General features: G+C 40.7%; 1 long non-coding RNA gene across 1 annotated transcript in view; it reads left to right on the top strand.

The window, feature by feature from the left end:
* Positions 1 to 269: 269 nt before the first annotated feature.
* The window catches only part of LOC136426700 (uncharacterized), a 37062-nt gene continuing 16332 nt past the window's right edge, over positions 270 to 20999 (top strand). The window contains exon 1 of the long non-coding RNA XR_010754324.1: positions 270 to 615. This is a non-coding gene — a long non-coding RNA (uncharacterized lncRNA). The remainder of the gene's footprint in view (positions 616 to 20999) is intronic.

The following is a 20999-nucleotide window of genomic DNA, read 5'->3' as shown; positions in this document are numbered from 1 at the left end:
GAATCATTTTAAGAAATCGTGAAGAAATGTACTTTCATCCGACCTGCCATTAGTCAACATATACTCATTACACACAGTGAATGGTCCATTGTTCCCTTGTTTTATTCGTTCCCTTGGTTGCATTTATGAACAAACTAAGCATGTCATCCTATCGGAGGAAAATAATCTCCATGGTATGATATTATCCAGACGTATAAATGATTGAACTATAACGTGCTGATTTGCTCCCCTGGCAGCCCCGATCGTGGAGTTTCCTCACGTTCCTCGATGATGTGGCTGGACTTTGATCTGCCCCGCAGTGTGTTGATTGGCTGGGGCAGTGATGTACGCGAGGCCTTATTGGTGACGAGCACGGATAGGTCAGGAGGAAAACCTCCTAATTTTCGGACGCACCAAATTGGGGCATAAAATCAATTGCGGAATAGCTGGCGGAATAGGCGATGAGCGGGTGGAATCTGGGAATAGGTGGTAGTTTGCAGCAGCGGGGAGATCTTCGAGAGCGATTCTCATCCGCGGGATCCTCGCCTCATACAGGTTTCGCCAGCGCTTATCCTGGTCTACTCAATTGAAGCGTTTGAGATCCGCGATCAAATCCAGCAGCTTGATCGGCCCAAGGTAGGTATGAAAGATTTTTCCTCTTCATTTCTTACGGATTGACTTTTCAAGCCCCCGGCAATGTCAAAACAAAGTTACGCTAATGTCCTATATGCATAGATACGGTTTTCGTTGAACGGGACTGAATACGTTGCTTGGATTATGGTGCATGCTCTGAATATACATGTGTATGTGTTACATTGATAAAAGAAACTCGGTGTATGGAATCTTCAATTTGGTTGGTAATACAAAATACGTCAAATTTGAACTTTTCATTCTTAGATATTTCATCAAATAGAGCTAAAGTATAAACAACATGTCCTTGACTGTTCAATAAGGGTGATATTTTCACGGAAGATGTCGTCAGTTTGTCGGCTGATACCAGACAAACTTTTCAGCTGTGATTACATCCACGCTATTCCGGTTACAGCGGGCAGTATCTGATTACGCATTAGACCTGAAGATAGCAATGTACAGACATCGTGGCGGGTTCCCCCCATTTTTTATTAATATCGAAGTAAAGGTGCCTTCAGAAATAAATGTCTGTAATCAACAGAGTCAAGGTAAATTGCAGAAGGCCCGAGCTTGGGGATAATCTATAGGCAAATTACGGTAGAGGGCCGTCATTTCAATGAGGTTACCTTTCAATGCACGGGGAGGGTGTTGGGTTCAAGATCTGCTTGCCTTCAGAAAGTAATCCGTCATTCTCTATGGTGTAATCAGAGCTTGAGGACGCGGAAGAAAATCTCATGCATCTTTATCAGTGCTGGATCTGCCGACAGAGACAAGCTGTTCCTCCTTGCGGGGAATTTATCAACGTTTCTTAAATGTGATAAGCACTATTTCTCTTCCCGTGTCTCAGTGACGAGGAATATTGCCGTTATACATCATCTGTATCTCGTTAGTAAAAGGTCACACGGAATTGACATTTCTGCTACGCGCATTTTGGATGCTAGAAATTAAATTAGGCATATATAATCTAAAAGTTGTCATGCATCAGTGCAGCATAACAGAGCTTGTCTATGAGATGTCGATAGTCGCCGCTGCCGGAGGTATAAATTGCATCGTAGAAGTCTCATGACAATAACATATCACCCGGCGTCGTACTACAATCAACAGATTCTAATTGATGGAATCCGATGATTTATCACGTCTACAGGACCGTGTAATCACGCTGATTACACAAAATGGCCTCCTAAATTATTGTAGACAGAAATAGGACGGAATAAGACAAATAGTCCAATGATGGAAAGGGTAGGACTAGGAGTGTTTCCGCCAAAGCTACTTACACTCACCCTTTCTACATCACCAAAGCTTTGTATGGCAGTGACGTCCTATCATTGATCCAGGCCATAACTACCAAACAACTGATTAATACATCTTCACCTCAAGGGGCAGAACTAGATCTCCTCAAAGAAAACCTAATCTACCTTTCAGCCATTCAACAGAAGCTGAACTAAACGCGAACGAAGTGTACGTTGATGAAAAGTTGCTATATGACTGTAATAACATAACAGGGATGAGTATGTCTGTTTTACAATAAATTTCCTACTGATGATACGAAACAAATATCAACTTTGTACGTTACAGATTTGCTATTTATCATACAGCACACGTAAAATCCAACGAACGTCTCCAAAATGTGAGACTGCGATACCTGAAACCGCAACGTCAATCAATTTTATCAGTAATACCTGAAATTTCTAATTTGCAAGAGAATAATCTTGTACCTTCAAGGAACATAAATTGTGCTATACACATATAAGCCACGTCGAAATTAGTACCTGGATTGATATGAGCCCATAAGCCATAACCCGTAATGCACAAGCACGTTTATTCACCTCAACAACACGGTAGGAGAATGATGTGATAGTAGGCTGAGAAGTCTATCTCATGTAGCTCGGTTGACCCGGGCACTATGGCCTTGCTACGATACCAATAACAAATGGTACCTACAGGCCATGCCTTTAAGTAGTAGCCGCTAGCCCTCTTACAATAATCAAAGTGTCAAGGATACCAAATATAACAATTTCCAAGATGGTGCATGTTCAAGGAGTACGTTCATCTGCCTGTACGTACAAGAAGATGCAAGTTCTTTCTGGCACGCAACCGTTGACTATCCTGTGTTATGATAGCTTTTTGTCAGGTCTACCTTGTTCACGAACTATTTTCGACCGCCAGGGTTGGATATGGTCCTTTATGAGGCAGTAATTTTCTCATCTTCCAAACGGAAGATGTCGGTCCACCAACTCCAATGAGGCAATAAGGTTGTTTTCTAAAGACGATCGGCTAGATGTTGCCAACGTCAAACGTTACACAAAACCATGATACTCAGACACCACCAATCTTATCATGACTTCCACCGCAGTGGGGACACGGTTTAATGTATTTTTGTCTCTTTTCCATCGCCCAGAATCAATAAAATGTCATCCGTATTTTCTTTGGCTGATTGTCTTCAAACTTGGGGCGCAGGCAATTTTGGTAAGATGCCACCAACAATACTTTTTCAATTATATGTCATTGGAAGATTGTGTGGCTTTTGTTTTATCATCTTAAGCTTGGGCTACATTGAAGTTAAAAATGATGTCATTTCTTTGATGTAATGTCAATGTATTTAATTTCGAGTAACTGTAGGGGGAAAACAGCCCCTAATGGCCTATTCTCTACGAATCAATGGGCAGATTTAAACACTGTCGCACACACAAATATCCTCTTACTTCTGTCTTTATGTGATAAACTGTTGATAAGGTTACTGTAAATGCAGAAATGTTTGCGGTGGTTTTGATTTCGCGTTTGAGACAATAGTAGCACCACAGTCACACAATGGAACGGATTTTCGCGGTGGTTTTGAGTTTGCGGTATATATATAGAGTGCACCGCGAAATCCGCGAACTAAAACCACGGCGAACATTTCTGCATTTACAGTAATACTTTAAGAGTGAAGACCATTAACGTTCGTGACACTCATTATAATTGAATCCAGGCCCTTTGGATTGTTTAGAAGTCTGGAATTTTCCATGCTAAACGTAGGCAATGCGTAGGCGCAAAGAAAGTGCGGCAACCTTTGCTTTGACGTCTTTACCAAATTGAATGTTAGGGCGATAACTTGCATTTCTAAAAGGCCTTGTCCTGCTCGGAAATGTTTTAACAAAATGCTAATTGGTTACAAACTTAATTGACTAGCAATCTTGATTAATTAGCAAAGCTAATTGATTAGCAAACCTATTTGATTAGCAAACCTAATTGAACACACGACATCTTTAAGCGGGAAACGGTGTACATATGTTATTTACTTCTGGTCTGTATCTGTATACCCGGCGTAACACACAGGCTTGATAATAATATTACATGGGTAATTCTGAATATAGTGTCGTTCCTGATATAATACCTGTCATTGCCTTCGCCGTAGGCAGAAGAGTATATGTTTGATCGAAATTGTGGAGTGACCGATGTGCGCGGTATAACCCTTGATGCCATGAACGGATGTTTATGATTTTTGGTAAGTAAGTTTATGTTGTAAAGATGAAGGTCATTTTCGAAAATGGGCCATCTGGCGGGTGCAATCCGTAATGCAGTGGACATTTTGTACTTGTTGGTTGGTTTGTTCGCGGTGTAACTCACGAAGCATTTGGTGGATCGCAATAAAATTTGATGGGTTGATGGGGGTTAAAAAAAAGGTCAAGTTTGATAATGAGCCTCCTAGTAACTACCTACGGTACTGCAGAGGGACTTTTGATTTTTAAGTAGTAGATAGCTCTTGAAGCAGGAAGGAAGATGTGTGAATTTGGTCCCCCTAGCAGCTTGTTTGGAACTGCAGTGGGCATTTTCATCTTTAATTTTGGGGGAGGATAATCTATAACACTTCGTATTGATTGGTCTAGCTTTCAGCAAAATACGACTGAAGGTACAGCATAAGCTTTATACCACCTCGTTGGTCATTTGGTGTTACAGTCGTATGTGTATTATATGGTTATTATAGACTGACATATTGTTGGAAACGTTGTGTTAAAGATAAAGTTTTTATGAGAGAAACAAAAACGTGCACATATTCAAAATGTTAGAAATATTTCACGACTCAGTAGCACTTCCAGGTATTATCTTCTAGAAATATTTCATGCTAATAATTTTTAACGTTGCCTCTCTATCACAAATTGGTGACTTCACATTGGCAATACAACGTTTTGCTGCATATCTGTTTCGAACGACCGGCGATAGCCTTGCCTAATAAAATGGATATTGAGACTTGCTTTAGGCACAGCTAGTGTAAGCTATAACACGTATGTAAACGTAGAGGCAGCATCAATCGATTACTTTGTTTAAGCCAGCGTGATAATACGGACCATGCCCTTCCCTTAACTCCAACCGCTGACGTAACCGGCAAATTTGGTTCACGTGTGCTCTGCGCATACAAAGCTTTTACTGAGTAACATCCGTTTTGTGCTATATGGTTGTGGCAAGCGAGTTCACGTAATATCCTGGATGTTCTCTGTGTATGGCAAGGTCTTTCCTGATCTCCCTCCTGTTGGTAGAGATATCTTATTCAGTACTTGATCTGGTGATAAATTACTGACAGCTTTCCTATTATGAACTCACTGTGCGTGACTATGTAGCATGCCCTCGGCAGGTTTTGACGAGTACACTCGAATCCGGCTCTGTCGGTACATTTTTTCACGAGAGGTGAAGATAGCTCATTCCATTGGCATTCCAGAAAAGGCTCACGTAGTACAGTTAGTTTGGTAGCTATGACTTTGTATTACGTTTTTACCAAATACGTAACCCTACAAACCAGTGATTTTTTACAGATAGGAAATATTGTAATGCAGAAAGGTTCGCGGTGGTTTTATGTTCGCGGGTTTCGCGGTGAACGCTTTACCGCGAACTTGATACTGTGATCACGGTTCTATACGTCTGTAGATTAACGTTATATACCTGTGTTTGTCTTTCCCTGATGGTATTTTTCAATGTTTGTGCCCAGGGTTATCTGAAAAGTAAATCTGTAGGTCTGAGATGTACCCTGGTTAAATAAATAAATTGAAATTGAAATCACCGCGAAAAGCCGTTCCATTGTGTGACAGAAGCGCGATCATTGTTTCAAACATGAACTCAAAACCGCCGCGAACACTCCATTTTCTCCCTACCGCGAAATCAAATCCCCGCGAACATTTCTGCATTCACTGTACCACGTCAAACGTTCCAAAAATGTCGGTAAGCGCATAGCGATGTGGTCGTTTGAAGGAAATCTGCTGATTAGACCATCAAGGCTCGGATCTTCGGTGATGAATCGTCCCTGCTTAGCTGGCTTCAGTGCCTGCATCAATTCAGTGTCTGATGACAAAGGCGAATAATACCTACTGCAGCGCCGCATGCTAATGGTAAGATAGAGACATAAACTTAGTTCCCGGTGTGCATGTCCAGAATTGAAATTTCCGGGCCTCCAAGACTGTCGCCTATTTGTTAAAACGTATTTTACGCTAGTCTCTACCAGACTAACTACGCCAGCTGTTGGAAGAACATTTGCCAGGGTTTCGCGGGCGAAATGTGATCTTCACCATGGACTGACTCTACTGGCTAATTATTCCATTTTCTGCCAAATTTTACGATCCATACGCCCGTAAGAGGGCCTGGTGGAGGCTACTTTTACGCAGCATAATTTGAAGTGCGTAGCCGTGGGAGGACCGGAAAATGACGTGAGAAGTTAGTTAACACCTAGGTTTCAAAGGTGGATAAGGTTCCCGGCTGCCATGAGAGCGAAACTGTTCAATCTCTCTGCTTCTCTGATGCAGCGTAGTGATGATTGATTGAGCCAACTAAAGGCCAAATATCAAAATAACGTTTGCATAAATCTAAACTAATGTAACGCAGATGTTGTGTCGATATAAAAGTAATATACTGCATGCATTTAAATTCGCGTGGTTTTAATTTCGCGGTTGGGAGAAAATGGCGTGTTCGCGGTGATTTTAAGTTCGCGTTTGAGACAATAGTAGACGAGTGGTTAGGAGGGCAAAAAACAATTCAACAAATCAGCAGTGACAGACCAAATCATGAGAAACAACCGTGCAATAGACTGGGATGGAGCCAAAGTGATAGACAGGGAGGACAATAGACTAACACGTTGGATTAAGAGGCTGTATGGATCGGGAAATCCACTCCAGTCATGAACAGTGATGAGGGGGGATATAGGAACGTTTGGGACCGAATCCTTAAGAAATAGATAATAATCGTTGCATTGTTTTTTGATCGATAGTTGTGTATGTGTTACACTTCTGTACGTTTGGGACCGCATAGTGATGTCATCTCCTGTGATTGTACATATGTAAATATTTTGCGTTCGGGAATGCATCTCATTATGTACAAGCAGCAACACCTGTGCTGCATTACAATGTGAACTAGTCAGAATTGCCTTAAAGAAGGCGACAGATGGTCACCGAAACGTCGGTGGAATAAATCTCTTGGTTGTGTAAAAATAGTTTTTGCGTTTCGGCGCATGCGCGCCGGAACGCATTGTCCTGGCTTTTACCTTCAAGCAAGGACCAGGGAAGCTTGGTTCAACACTGTGTCGCCCACAATAAGACCTTATATGGCAATACGTTCTCAAATCCTTGTATAGCCGTTGCCTTATATGGCAAGAGAGCACGAAAAGGCAGGCACGCTAGATTTGCATGTGACACAGGACGGCGACCGCATGTAACTGCTACAACTGTTCGGAAATATCATTGCATTGTGGTTTCAGACTTTGATATCCTGAAAAATGACCATATTACATCTATTCCACAAGATTGCAGAAGAAAAAAAATGATTTCGTCAAGAAAACGAGCAAAAATCGGCATAAATGATACCATATAGTGAGGTTATAGCATTACGTCCAAAGTGAATAAATACGTACCGCAGCTTGGCCGATCTGGCAACGCGAAGCACTTCGGACCCAGAAGATTCGGGTTCGTGTCCGTGCATGAATTTTTTTTTTCTTTTTAGATATTGAATATCAAAAATATATATTGATATTATATTAATCTATCAATATCATATTTATGAATATCATTTTTTTCATTAATAAATAAAGAAATATTTTATATTTGTTATTTTTAAATATTCATTTAATATATACAAGGCCTTTGTCTTATGAACAGGACTTCATAGATTCCAAACCCGGCATTCGAATTTTTTGTTCATTGTAATGGAAAATACCGTGCAGCGGCTCCTATGCGCGGTAAGATGATTCTTGCAAAACACTCGCCACTAAACTTCTATCCCCGATGTAAACAGAGGCTCTTGATGTTGTTTGCAAAACAGCGATTCTTTGTTACAGTAGCAAATGCTCCATTGTTCAGTATCGACTTCATTCAGACAACACGGACGTGGAAAGTGGCGCCCCTCGGCACAAAACTATGGGAATTTTCATGAATTTTAGCAAAATTACCCAGGAAAATAAGGAAGAAATGTTGTAAATGCGGAAACCAGAATAATACGGATGAGGTAGCTGTTGATTTGTTTGACATTTGGTAGTCATTTTAGATAGAACCTTAGCTGTTATGAACTTCTATTTCACTTAATTACCATAGTGCTGATGATTCAATGGTGCTTTTTCAAATTTTATGTTTTATTGCGTGCCATGTACATAATTACATTGATAGCTTTTATAATGAGCCTATTATACATTTTACAAATAAGCACAAGTTGTAGGCCAAGACCAGCTTTTTCAAAAGCACTTAAGTTAAGTGACGTAACTTCAAAATTGCTTTCCCCAATCTGCCTTTCTCTATTAAAACAGTACTCATTTCCCAAAATGACAATTTTTCTTATAGACTGAACAGCCCTTGAGTGACTTCCTCTGGCAGATTTTACTTCAAGTAAAGGGAAAAGACAATTCACACTTATAAACGTAGCCGAAACGCCAGCTTTTTTTAAAAGCTCTTGTTTTATTCATTTCGAGGTGGTTTTAAGTTCACCTCGTAGAGCATACCGCGAAGACCGCGAACATTTCTGCATTTACAGTAACTTAGTTTTCATGGCTATAGAGCCTGGCATACTATACAAAGGTATGGTAACAATACTTGTCATATGTGAAAACCCTGCTCTGAAACTACTCACCGTATTATGATTGAATCAAAGAAAAGTGCGCCTAGTGTAACATAATCATTCACACTAGTACCACCCACACAAAACCTACATTACCGTAGTCTAACATTCCCGATGACAAATAGTTTTTATCCCGTCATTCATGTCACTGGTAGTTAGAATGTTTTATTGCCAAAAGTGCGATGAATGAGAATGAGAGGTTGTGGGGAGAACGGTAAATGTGCCCCCGGGAAAACGAACGACCATGAAATAATAAAATCATTCGTCATAACCTATGAGTTGTTTTGTAAAATGTCAGCGTCTGCATTGTATTATATCTGTATTATCTCAATTGCATATATCAAATCACGGATGGAAACTTTATCGGATCGAATGAAAGATTAACATCTCAGTTATTCATTTTCATAGATAAGTTTGATATCTATCAACTATTATAACATAATTAGATTGCAAAGTTTGCCTACATAGATTGTGTAAATCAAACCATATCAAGCAAAAGACGATCAGTGAAGCAGACACCAAATCATGAAAAAAAAGTTGTTTTAGTTATCTTCTTTAAAAGATTTAAACAGAAAAACCCCTGCACTTCCATAATTAAGCCGCTAGGAGGCCCCAAATCCAATCATTTTGAGATCCTATCCGCACAACACATATCAAAACAATGTGTAAATTAAACCATGACAAGTAAAAGATAATCAGTAAAGCAGACACCAAATCATGATAATCCGTTCGTTATTCTCTTTAAAAGATTTTAACAAAAACGCCCCTGTAGTTCCATGATAGCCGCTAGGAGGCCCCAAATCCAATCATTTTGAGGTCCTATCCGCATAACACATATCAAAACAATTCACCGAGGCATTCTCGAGTTATCGTGTTCACAGACACACAGACGGACACACACACACGAACGCTCCCAAAAACAAAGCCCTCCATTTTTGCTGGAAGCAATAAAACATGTTGCAGATTACAGAAACGTAGAATAATGATAGAGTAGTCTTTGGCGGTATTGTGAATATCAATTAAATGCAAATTAAGTCCGAGCAAGGTCGCGCCGCATTAGTCAAGCGTTAACTACAACATTATAAGTCAGTGTCTACTTCACCTGTCAAAAAAGGACCATAAATGTGAAACAACACCTCTTTAACGCATTGACGGAGAATAATATACTGTTATGTGACTACCATTTCTTTTCTGGAAAACATTTCCGGCTTTTGGAGCACACCCTGACATATGGTGTGCCTGCAACAACATGCATTTACTCAATCGAGTAAAATATGCCGCGCTTGCCCTACGGGTGATTGGCTCTTGAGTCTTAATCCATCACTCTACCAAAGCGTCTCTCGTTACAGTCCCATAACGATTGACCTGGTTTTTACTCCACTTTCCTAATGAAAAGTAACGTCGAAAAAGCAAATTTCTTAAACATCAAGATCCTTGGACACGGCGTCTCCATGGTAAACCCACTTATACATCTACTTATCATTGATTTTCAAAGGAATGTAATTTGGTCTACCTGTTCGCAAATCACGTATAGCAGGGCTATTGAATTAAACTTCGTGCTATGAGGTTGGAACAAGAAACCTCCATCAGCAAAGATGCAATAAAAGACGTTTGATTGCGAAAAGTAGGTCATGTCAATATTGCCTACTTAGTAAGTTTGTATTATAAACTTTCCGTACGGCAAACCCAATGTTTTTCATGCTTAAAACTAAAATAGAAGCTGTTCGTAAAGCCCCCCCCCTCTCACTGGACCCGCGGCACGCTGGCGTCATCGCTGCGTCCTAAACTGGATTTGCGTTAACCTTGAATTTATAATGGGAATATCATTCAAAACGTACAAGTATGACCAAAAAGACAACAAAACACAAAGCTTAAATTGATTCGTTTTTTGTCGATGAAATTCGTTGAGTGCTTTGTCAATTCGATCAGCCGCAGCAACGCCGCCAGCGTGCCGCGGGTCCAGTGAGAGGGGGGCTTAAGAGTCGGCAACTATTGCTATAGCTATGTCAAGTACAAAGTGTAACGGTTGAATCCTAAGCCTCCTGAACGTATTAAGAATTCATGTGATTGTTAATACTGCATCGTAGTATACGTCAGTGTGCTTTCAATAATGAATCTAGTAGATTGGAGCCATGTGTGAAATAAATACATGTATATTGCAAGAGTGAAGACATCGGCTGATTGCCAGTGTTACCACGAAAACGTATAGTGACGTAATGCAACGTAACGTAAGTCATAAAGCAACACTTAAAATGAATGGAAGAACTTAAAAGTCAGTACTGTTTTACTGATCGCAATCTAGAGGGAAATCTATCATTGTTAAAACTTGCCCAACAGTATTTAAAGCTGATATTACCAAGTTCACAACATAATTGTCATCATCTGACTGTGTCATTATTTCTTTCCGTATTGCTCAATTTCCTGGGCAGAAAATGTGCTCCACAAATCGATTCAGGACATTTGCCAATTGAATGCAGCCATAACTACACAAAGAGGTTTAAAATATTCTGTTTTGGCGATCGGCTGCTCAATTGGGCTGGCCTAGGTCCAAATTGTGAAACAGCGCCAAGGGACCCTGTAGGTTGCACGAAATGAGTCATCCATAAAGAGTCGATCGCGTGGAAACAATGTTATAAACGTGCGCATGATTGTTTGAACTCAACGAGGAAGGGAATGAAGTGACCGAGCGAAAAGCAATAAAAAAACTAGAGTTAAGTATTTGTGCTACATATACTTCAGGTTTGCTATGTTAGGTTACGGGCTCTTTTTATGAATATGAATTGATATTGAATTTTTCTTTTTATTTGAGCTGAATGTGTGATAGTTGTGTGCCGATTTGTTGAAAATAGAGAGAACGCTAGTGACTCCAAAAAAACACACCCCTCCCAATGAAATGGTATGGCTACCCTGCGACGTTACCAAATCAACATGGCGGCCACCACACATGCCAACGGCATCCAACAAAGGTTTTGCTACGCAAACTGCCTGTAACAAGCAAAACAAACATGCTGGTGATAAAACCACAGTTAATTCTTGGTGACCTACTAACCATCATGGAAGGAAAAAGTGACCAACACCAAAGTGCTGTCCGGTGCCGGTGTTCAGGAATTATCGGTCCCCCCGGGAAAATCGGTCCCCCTCCTGCCATTGGTCCACATTTGAGACTGGTGGGCGTGGCCTAAAAGTACGAAGGCCCACAACAACATAGGTTGTAACATAACAATTCTACACTGCCGACATTGTCGACAAATAATGTCCCCTCATAGTAAAGTTGAAACAGTCGTCCTCTGGTCTACTTCGGACCCTAATTTTCAACTTAAAGACGATTCTATGAAAATTGATATGAACTTTTCAAAGGGTTTTGGCCATTGTGCTATTTCATCTCAAGGGGACACATTTTCCCGGGCCAGGGTAGCCAGGATTTTCGGTCCCCTAATTCGAAAGTCAACAGCGTCTCTTCTGATGCACTTGATAACCTGTTTTTCAACTTGAAGACGCTTCTCTGAAGACATAACACAACTATAAACATTTCAAAAGCAAAAAGTCTCAGCATTTTCCCGGGCCGGGGTAAAACCGGGATTTTCGGTCCCCTCATAGGAAAGTCAACAACGTCTCTTCTGATGCACTTGGAAACCTGTTTTTCAACTTGAAGACGCTTCTCTGAAGACCTAACACAACTATAAACGTTTCAGAAGCAAAAAGTCTCAGCATTTGGCCATTGAGGGGACTTTAGGTAAAGGGGACACATTTTCCCGGGCCGGGGTTAAGCCGGGATTTTCGGTCCCCTCATAGGAAAGTCAACATTTTGTCTTATCTTGACCCTAGGCGCTTGTTTTTCAACTTGAAGACGCTTCTCTGAAGACCTGACACAACTATAAACATTTCAAAAGCAAAAAGTCTCAGTATTTGGCCATTGAGGAGATTGAACGTTTATAGTTGTGTTAAGTCTTCAGAGAAGCGTCTTTAAGTCTAAAAACAGGTTTCCAAATGGATCAGGAGAAGCGTTGTTGACTTTCCTATGAGGGGACCGAAAATCCCGGGTACCCCGGGAAAATGTGTCCCCTTCCCTTGAAATCCCCTCAATGGCCAAATCCTAAGACATTTTGCTTTTGAAACGTTTATAGTTGTGTTTAGTCTTCGGGGAAGCGTCTTCAAGTTGAAAAACAATTTCCATGTCCATCATAAGAAGCGTTGTTGACTTTCCTATGAGGGGACCGAAAATCCCGGCTAGATCTACCCCGGGAAAATGTGTCCCCTTCCCCTGAAATCCCCTCAATGGCCAAATCCTGAGATTTTTTTGCTTTTGAAACGATTATAGTTGTGCTAATTCTTCAGAGAAGCGTCCCTTAAGTTGACAAACAATTTCCAAGTCCATCATAAGAAGCGTTGTTGACTTTGCTATGAGGGGACCGAAAATCCCGGCTAGATCTACCCCGGGAAAATGTGTCCCCTTCCCCTGAAATCCCTCAATGGCCAAATCCTGAGATTTTTTTGCTTTTGAAACGTTTAAATTTATAGTTGTGCTAATTCTTCAGAGAAGCGTCCCTTAAGTTGACAAACAATTTCCAAGTCCATCGTTGTTGACTTTGCTATGAGGGGACCGAAAATCCTGGCTAGATCTACCCCGGGAAAATGTGTCCCCTTCCCCTGAAATCCCTCAATGGCCAAATCCTGAGATTTTTTTGCTTTTGAAACCTTTATAGTTGTGTTAAATCTTCCGATAAGCGCCTTGAAGTTGATAAAGAAGCTTCCAAGTTCATCAGAAGAAGCGTTGTTGACTTTTCTATGAGGGGACCGAAAATCCCGGCTAGATCTACCCCGGGAAAATGAGTCCCCTTCCCCTGAATTCCCTCAATGGACAAATGCAGAGACTGTTGTCCGACGTCCCTGAAACGTTTATATTTTTGTGTTAAGAGCATCAACTCAAGTTAAAGTAATTTAAGAATAAAGTATTTTTCCAAATGCATCACTACTAGGAGAAGAGTTGTTGACTTTCCTATGAGGGGACCGGAAATCCTGGCTACCCCGGGAAAATGTGTCCCTGCAATGGCCAAAAACTGATACTTTTTGTTGATGAAACGTTCATATTTGTGTTTGTGGACAATGTCCGTCCCACCTTCTTACAATTCATACATTTGGCATTAAGTATTCAATTCAAATACAGTGTTTGTGGATGATATCTATGTCTTTGGCCCTGTGGGCCTTCGTACTTTTTAGGCCACGCCCACCATGGATTGGGGACCGATTTTCCTGGGGGACCGATAATTCCTGAACACCGGCCTACCTACCATGTTCACCCTGCTCAGGCAGCGCAGACTTCGCTGGCTAGTATTTGATTGTTTATTCAATTCAACACAAATCGTACAAAAGCAGGGATTAGCTAATGCCTCCCTGAATTGTGTTCCGATTTGTACAAGCGTTCATTTTAAAATCAATACTAACAGTTTCACATAATATATACCATTTCATTTACATTAACACATTTACATCAGGACCAAAACGGGACAGCCGTGGGTCAGGCATTTTCATTATAGAGTCTTATGACACAGTAAAGGAATGACTTGTTCAGTCGCTGAGTCCTGGCTGTTGGCAGAGTGAAAGTGTTACTATTTCTCAGCTGTCTGCCTGTAGCAGTCGAACGCCGGAGGGGAACAAGGACATGGAGATGGTGCTCAGGCGACAGCATAGCCTTGAAGAGTTTTAGTCCACGTTCATCGCATGAAGGATGTTCGAATACTTCTCTACGAAGCACCGGGAGGCCACAGCTGTGATTCAAAGATGTCTGCAAGAGGGACTTGAAGGCTCTAGATATTGAAACGGAGCACTGGGAGGACCTTGCAAGTGACCGTTCCAGGTGGAGATGCACACTGTTCAGACAGCTGAAATCAGGAGAAGCCAGACTGATGCACAGCGCAGAAGAAAAGCAGATCCGCAGAAAGGAACTTTGCAACAGAACTGAGTCAGCTTACAGATGTGATTTATGTGGAAGGGACGGCCATTCTCGTATAGGGCTGTTTAGCCATAGTCGATGCTGTAGGGCTTTTACCATGGTCAATACTGACCGACGGAGGCCATATATATATTAGCCAACCAGACCTACCCACCTACCAAATATCAAGGCGATCCATCGGGGCCTTCTCAAGTTATCGTGTTGACAGACAGATAGACATGCAGACAGACACAAAATTACACGAAAACAAAGACAGACAGACACACACACCAACGCCACAGAAAACATAACCTTTTTCGCGAAGGTAATTATCCATAAATGTTGTGGATAATTAATTAATTGAATAAAGTTCTAAATGGGAACGCGGGGTCGTATGGCGTAACAGCAGGGTTTTCGGCCCAGACCCCAGCAGTCCCGGGTTCGAATCCCCTGACTCCACCGATCTTGTGCCCTCCACGACTTTCCTCACTCCACCCAAGTGTAAAAACGGGTATATTACGTGTCGTGGGTCACGACACCAGCAATAGCTGCCTGTGTCCCACGTGTATTGCACTGTTGCAATTCTAATGAAATCAAAATCAAATCAAACGGGAACTATGCGGCTACAGCGTTTCTTCTGAAGATACGGCATGACAGTGTACGGTTGGCTTGAGGTTGCCCATTTGCCTATATCTGTCGTGTCCGGATCCGTGCCCGTCACGATCCGTGCCCATTCAGGCACAGAACGGGATACAGCCCTACTGTCCCAGACTGTGCCCGGAACTGGCCGGAAGTGCTGTCAATCACGGTGATCTTGTGTTAGAAGCTACTACAGCACACCTCACTAATGTAATCAGACAGTATTCCTTCAAGCCTTACACTACCTAAAATGCATTTCCTTATCTTTCTTGTTTATCCTTATACACGGAAAAATCTTCTTAAAAGAAGAAAACTTTCTGTGTCTAAGAAAAACATTTTGTCCACGAGTTAAGAATTTTTTCTTAAGTAGTAATTTTTTCCTGCATATTTCTTGAAATAAGATTAAAGAAAGGGGAAAGAAAAATTCTAATATTTTCTTAGATATAACAAGAAAAATAATCTTGAAGTCAAGAAATTTATACTTGAGTTTCTAGAAATTATTGAGGGTGAAAATCTTTATCAGAAATAATTTCTTGATTATTAGAGTTAGGAAATGTTCCTTGTTATGAGAGTTTCCATGGAAAGAATCAGACTAATTCTTCGATTCTTCTTTCTTATTCTTTCTTGAAATTCTTAAAATGTGTCCACGAGTTGAGAAAATAGTTTATAAACGTTCCAACACATCCATGCATTCTTGAGTTATGGTCCAACATTCCTTTACTGTGAACACATTTCTGTGCAATTCCTAGAATTCTTGCAAACTGCACACAACATATATATGCCATTAGGCTCGCTTCTCAGGCGTCGCCAAAAACTAGAAAAGTAAAACAGAATATTTTTGGTAGTGTAGAAACCACACCCAGTTCTCTTCGCCTTCCGGCTGTCCTGTAGGTCAACTGTGGCTTCCAATCTTGTGAGAACAGCATGCATTACCGAATAGGAGGGGAGGGACCAGCTAATAGAGTTGCGCAGTAGAGTGCACGCTGCATACCCTTTAGTATTTTGCTAAAAATATTTTTTTTTCCTGGTCAAATGTTAGCCAGAATTGTCCAGCTTTCTGCTCGGGAGGACAGTAGATTGTGAATTTTAAAAATCTGGCCAAAATAGGTGATTTTTGTCATGTTTTGATCTCGGAATAACCTCTGAACCCTTCTCTTATGGTTGGACTTAAATATTAGGATGGGGGGGGGGGGGGTGAAATCCTGGTCTCATCTGAAACTTCTGTCTTTAGCTCGTTAGAATGCTGGAGTTGAACTCCTGCTTTTTCACCTAAAGCAACCTGACAATTCCAGCTTTGCAGGGGTGGTAAAGACTTGAGGTTTGAAATGTAGCTACATGTGTTTTTAAGTGATTGTTTTTGACGGCTTATCCATGTGTGGCATAGGAAAGTCTATTTAGAGGTCCCTCCCCTGGACATGAAATACACAAAGTCTATATTGTACATCTCCACGCTTCATACGTTTGCCGATAAGCCTACCACCATTATAGTCGAGGTACCCTAAAATTTGCTGCACGAATCTCGAGCGTAAATTGGTAGAATATATCAAACCTTAGGTTATGACAGAAACCGTGGGAGTCTTGTCCTGAGTTATAACATAAGTGGAAAGGATTTTGAGAGGGATATTCTTGACAATTTTTTTGTCAAGAAGGAACGTAAAAGAATCAATAAATCAGAATCTTGTAGTAAATCGGACGTGCTTTTTTTAAATCTACACATAATTATTGGTGTTTAATATTTTTGATGCTTTGTCTGTAACTGAAGTTGATTTCATTAAATGTACTTTACTTCAGGATATCCAAGAAGAAAATACACAAGTTTTTCATATTTCGAAATAATTACTGTCAGTGTCAGTTTCGATAAATGTTAATTAGAAGCCATGCACATCCTTTATGGTTTAGATTATGGTTGTTAAAGGCAACCAAAGCAATATTTGGGCCAAAAAATGGAATTTAAACAAATGCTGAAATCTTTATGGTAGTGACATTTACTAACATTGTTTAGAACATTTGTGTAATAATTTGATACTTTTAGGATATTAAAACTGCGCAAAATCGTGCCGTGCAATGGTCCCCTTAGTTTCGCGAGCCTTCAAAGAACTCCGGCCACGATTTTCAGTGAGTTCTCACATCACAACAACGTCATATCTTTGCATCAAGGATGTTGCTATTCTTTGCGATAGTGTTATTTGAACTAATCATGTATAAAAATGACTAAATAAATAGACTTTCTGAATCCGATTTTAGGGCCCTAATATTGCTCGGGTTGCCTTTAAGACAAGACTGGCAGCAGCTTTATCAAGCAGTTAGTTGACTGAAATCCTTTACGTCTAAGACTTAAGTAACTGGTTATCTTTCCCATAGCATCTGTATTACCTAATAGAAACTTTGCAACCCTGAGGTCACAACCTTCTGGCACGTGCAAGACCAGCTGCTCTCTTTGGGACTCGGAGGGGGGTAGGGGTCAATTAGATTGCCGGAGGACAATGGGTAAGGTCAGGACCCCTAGATTGCGATGTCTACTTAATACTTCAAGAGCTGCGAAAAGTCGGAGCGAGGAAAGTTTGCCGCGTCACCTAAAATTTTAGTGATCTAACAGCAGTAGTTTGCGCTAAAGGCAACCTAGAAAAAGGAATATTAAGTCCCAAAAAATGGAAATTGAAAAATGCTGAAATATTTATGGTAGTGACATTTACTAACATTCTTTAGCATGCATTTTTGTAATAACTTCATACTTTGAGCATTTTAAAACCGTGCAAAATCATGCCGTACGATGATCCCCTTAGTTTTCGAGCCTACAAAAACTCCGGCCACGGTTCTCACATCACAGCAACGTCGTTTTTCTGCATCATGGACGTTGCTATACATTGTGATAGTGTTGTTTGAACTAATCATGTATAGAAATAACTTAATAAATTGACTTTCAAAATCCGATTTTTGTATTGCATGGGTTTCCTTTAACGTACTCTTTACCGGACCCAAAAGACGTCTTCGTGTTTATTCTTTCGTTCGTTTGTTTGTTTGTTTGTTTGTTTGTTGAGACCATTGCTGTGCCTAGCTATATGACTGACACATAGGGCAGCTGTTTCGGCATATGTTCACATGGAGAGGTTGTTAGCCCCTCCCCTTTCACATGCTTGAGGCACCTCCTCGAACACAGGATCCTCATTTTACGTCTTTTCCCAAAGACGGGTGCAGTCCCAACCGAGATCTCCTGCCCCAGGATTGAACCGGGGTCTCATAGTTACCAAGAAGTTGGAACTAAGAGTGCAACTGTGAGACTGCTACCAGTCGAGCTGCAGCAACATCCCCAGTGGTTCTAGTTGACCTTAAAGTCTGTAGAATGTCTAGCGTATTGCGATTTAAATGGAAAGCCATGGGGGTTTGGGAATGTCTCAGCTGTTTGTCCATAGCTTGTCTCTATATTCCCATGTTGTTTGATGCAATTTGTATTTTGCCTGAAGCATGTTCACAAACATTGGTTACCACTCAACAACAAGCTTTTACTGCATCATCAGCATTTTGTATGCATCGGTTTTGCCCTAGGCCTGTCTCTCCTTCCTGTCGCATTGTTCAACGGGTGTATTTTGAAATTCAAACAAGTTAGCTCATGATTCCCCTTGGCGTGGATGCAAATCAGGCTCTTCAGTTGCACCCTTCCGGATTTGGAGGGCACAATGACGTTGCTACAGCATGTCGCTGTAATGTTGAGATGCACTCCCAACAAGTATACATGTAAAGGTGTCATAGGTGAGAGACATACTCTGTAATACTCACACCTGCAACGCATATCCATGTCAGGAAAATTTGATGTATGGAGCATTTCGCACAACTACGTCCGACTGGTGCGACAAAATCACGGTCTAGGCGTGTCAGAAATGCATTAGTGACGATTCATGGTCCACTAAAACAGCACAAATCGACTTTCTGCTGTTGAATATGGATAGATTGCATAATGGAGGCCGTGAGGTCTAATCCTGGATGTATGTTGATCTCCTGAATTATGCTCCACTGAACGTCTACACCGGTGGCACCCATAGTTAAAGGAAACCCAAGCAATATCAAGGCCCGAAAATTGGATTTTAAATAAATCAATTCATTTAGTCATTTCTATACATGATTAGTTCAAACAATACTATCACAATGTATGACACAGTCCATGATGCTGGAATACGGCGTTGGTGTGATGGGAGAACTCACTGAAAATCGAGTTTTTGTAGGTTCGCGAAAACAAGGGGATCATCGTACGGCATGATTTCGCTCGGTTTTAGACTGCTCAAAGTATGAAGTTATTACACAAATGTGCTAAACAATGTTAGTAAATGTCACTACCATATAGATAACAGCATTTTTTTTTAATTTCCATTTTTTGGCCTTAATATTGCTTCGGTTGCCTTTAACAACCTGTAACCTTTCACCTTATGTCTAAATTGGACTGTTGGCTCAATTTTATACATGGACGTCAAATACATAAAATCGTTTTTCGAAAAGGTACAAGTTTGCAGTGTATAAGAAAATGCTCAGCTTCACGAGTTCATGATCAATATATGCCTTTAGAATGGTATTACCCTTGTAACAGTAGTAAAAATGCGATTCCTTGATTACAAGGCCGCGGTGCGGAAGAGTGTTCTTTTTACAGACAATCAGATTGCGTTCTCGTTGTATACGGCTGCGGCCAAGCTGTAGCACCAATAAAGTTTTATCCCCGGAACGTGATCAGCAGTAGGTAATGACGTGTCACAGACCAACGCATGTACATTACCGTGCAGGGAACGTGCGATTCGTGCATATTTGAAGAAATGTTGCGGCTGTTGGTGAATACTCAAACTGTGCAGAATTCCAGTCATTTTAGGCGGTGATATTTTGTACTCATTTGGTCAAGAAAACGAAAACGAAACAAGGCTTTACTAAAGCACCCTTGCTACTTTAAAATACATTGCCGTACAGGGGAAGTGCAATTCGCTCAGATTTGAAGAAATGTTGCGGCTGCTGGTGAATATTCAAACTGTGCAAAATTCCAAGAAGCCGTATTTTAGGCAGTGATATTTTGTACTCATTTGATAAAGACATCCCTAAGACAAACACACAGAGATAAAGTACCTCTCCGATACCGTATCTGACGAGATTTTTAAACCAGTTTGGTTACTAGTATCATATTCTGTGCCATATATGTGAATTTTATCAACATTTTTGAGAAAAAAGATTGTCTATTATTTTTATATGTATTGATTTTTGAATACTTATGAGTTTTTTTGTATACTGACTGGATTGAAAGGCTCAAACTTCTTTGTACACTGGTTTGTAATTCAGTTTCTTAACTGCGACAAACCAATAAAAGACATGTTGTATCTTAAATAAGAAATAGAGGACGAAAGAAGCATTTGGTAAAAGCTACTTTCTAATTCGTCTGCAGAAAACGTGCAAAACATTTGTACAAATTTTCCTTTGAATAATTCTTCAAGGTGCTTTACGGTTTACCAGAAGCTACTGGATATTCGGCAGAATTGGATTGGTTTTAATGATACTGGTGAAACGATAAAGTCAACGTATTTTGTTTCCTTTTACAGCTGGCAGAGTAATACCACTAGCAGTCCAGGTTTTCTGATGAACGCCATGTGAATATCTTTGCAAAGTTTTACTTATACATAAAGAAGAGACATTAATATTAATGATGTTTCAGCCATAGCAACCAGTAGCTTCTTCTCCATTGCTTACATAGGTGGTAGGGTAATACCGCTAACAGTCCAGGACCTCTGACGAGCTC

This window comes from Branchiostoma lanceolatum, chromosome 2 (assembly GCF_035083965.1).
Source record: "Branchiostoma lanceolatum isolate klBraLanc5 chromosome 2, klBraLanc5.hap2, whole genome shotgun sequence".
Taxonomy (NCBI): domain Eukaryota; kingdom Metazoa; phylum Chordata; class Leptocardii; order Amphioxiformes; family Branchiostomatidae; genus Branchiostoma; species Branchiostoma lanceolatum.
Note: the sequence above shows the minus strand (reverse complement) of the source record. Positions and strands in the feature narration are given on the sequence as shown.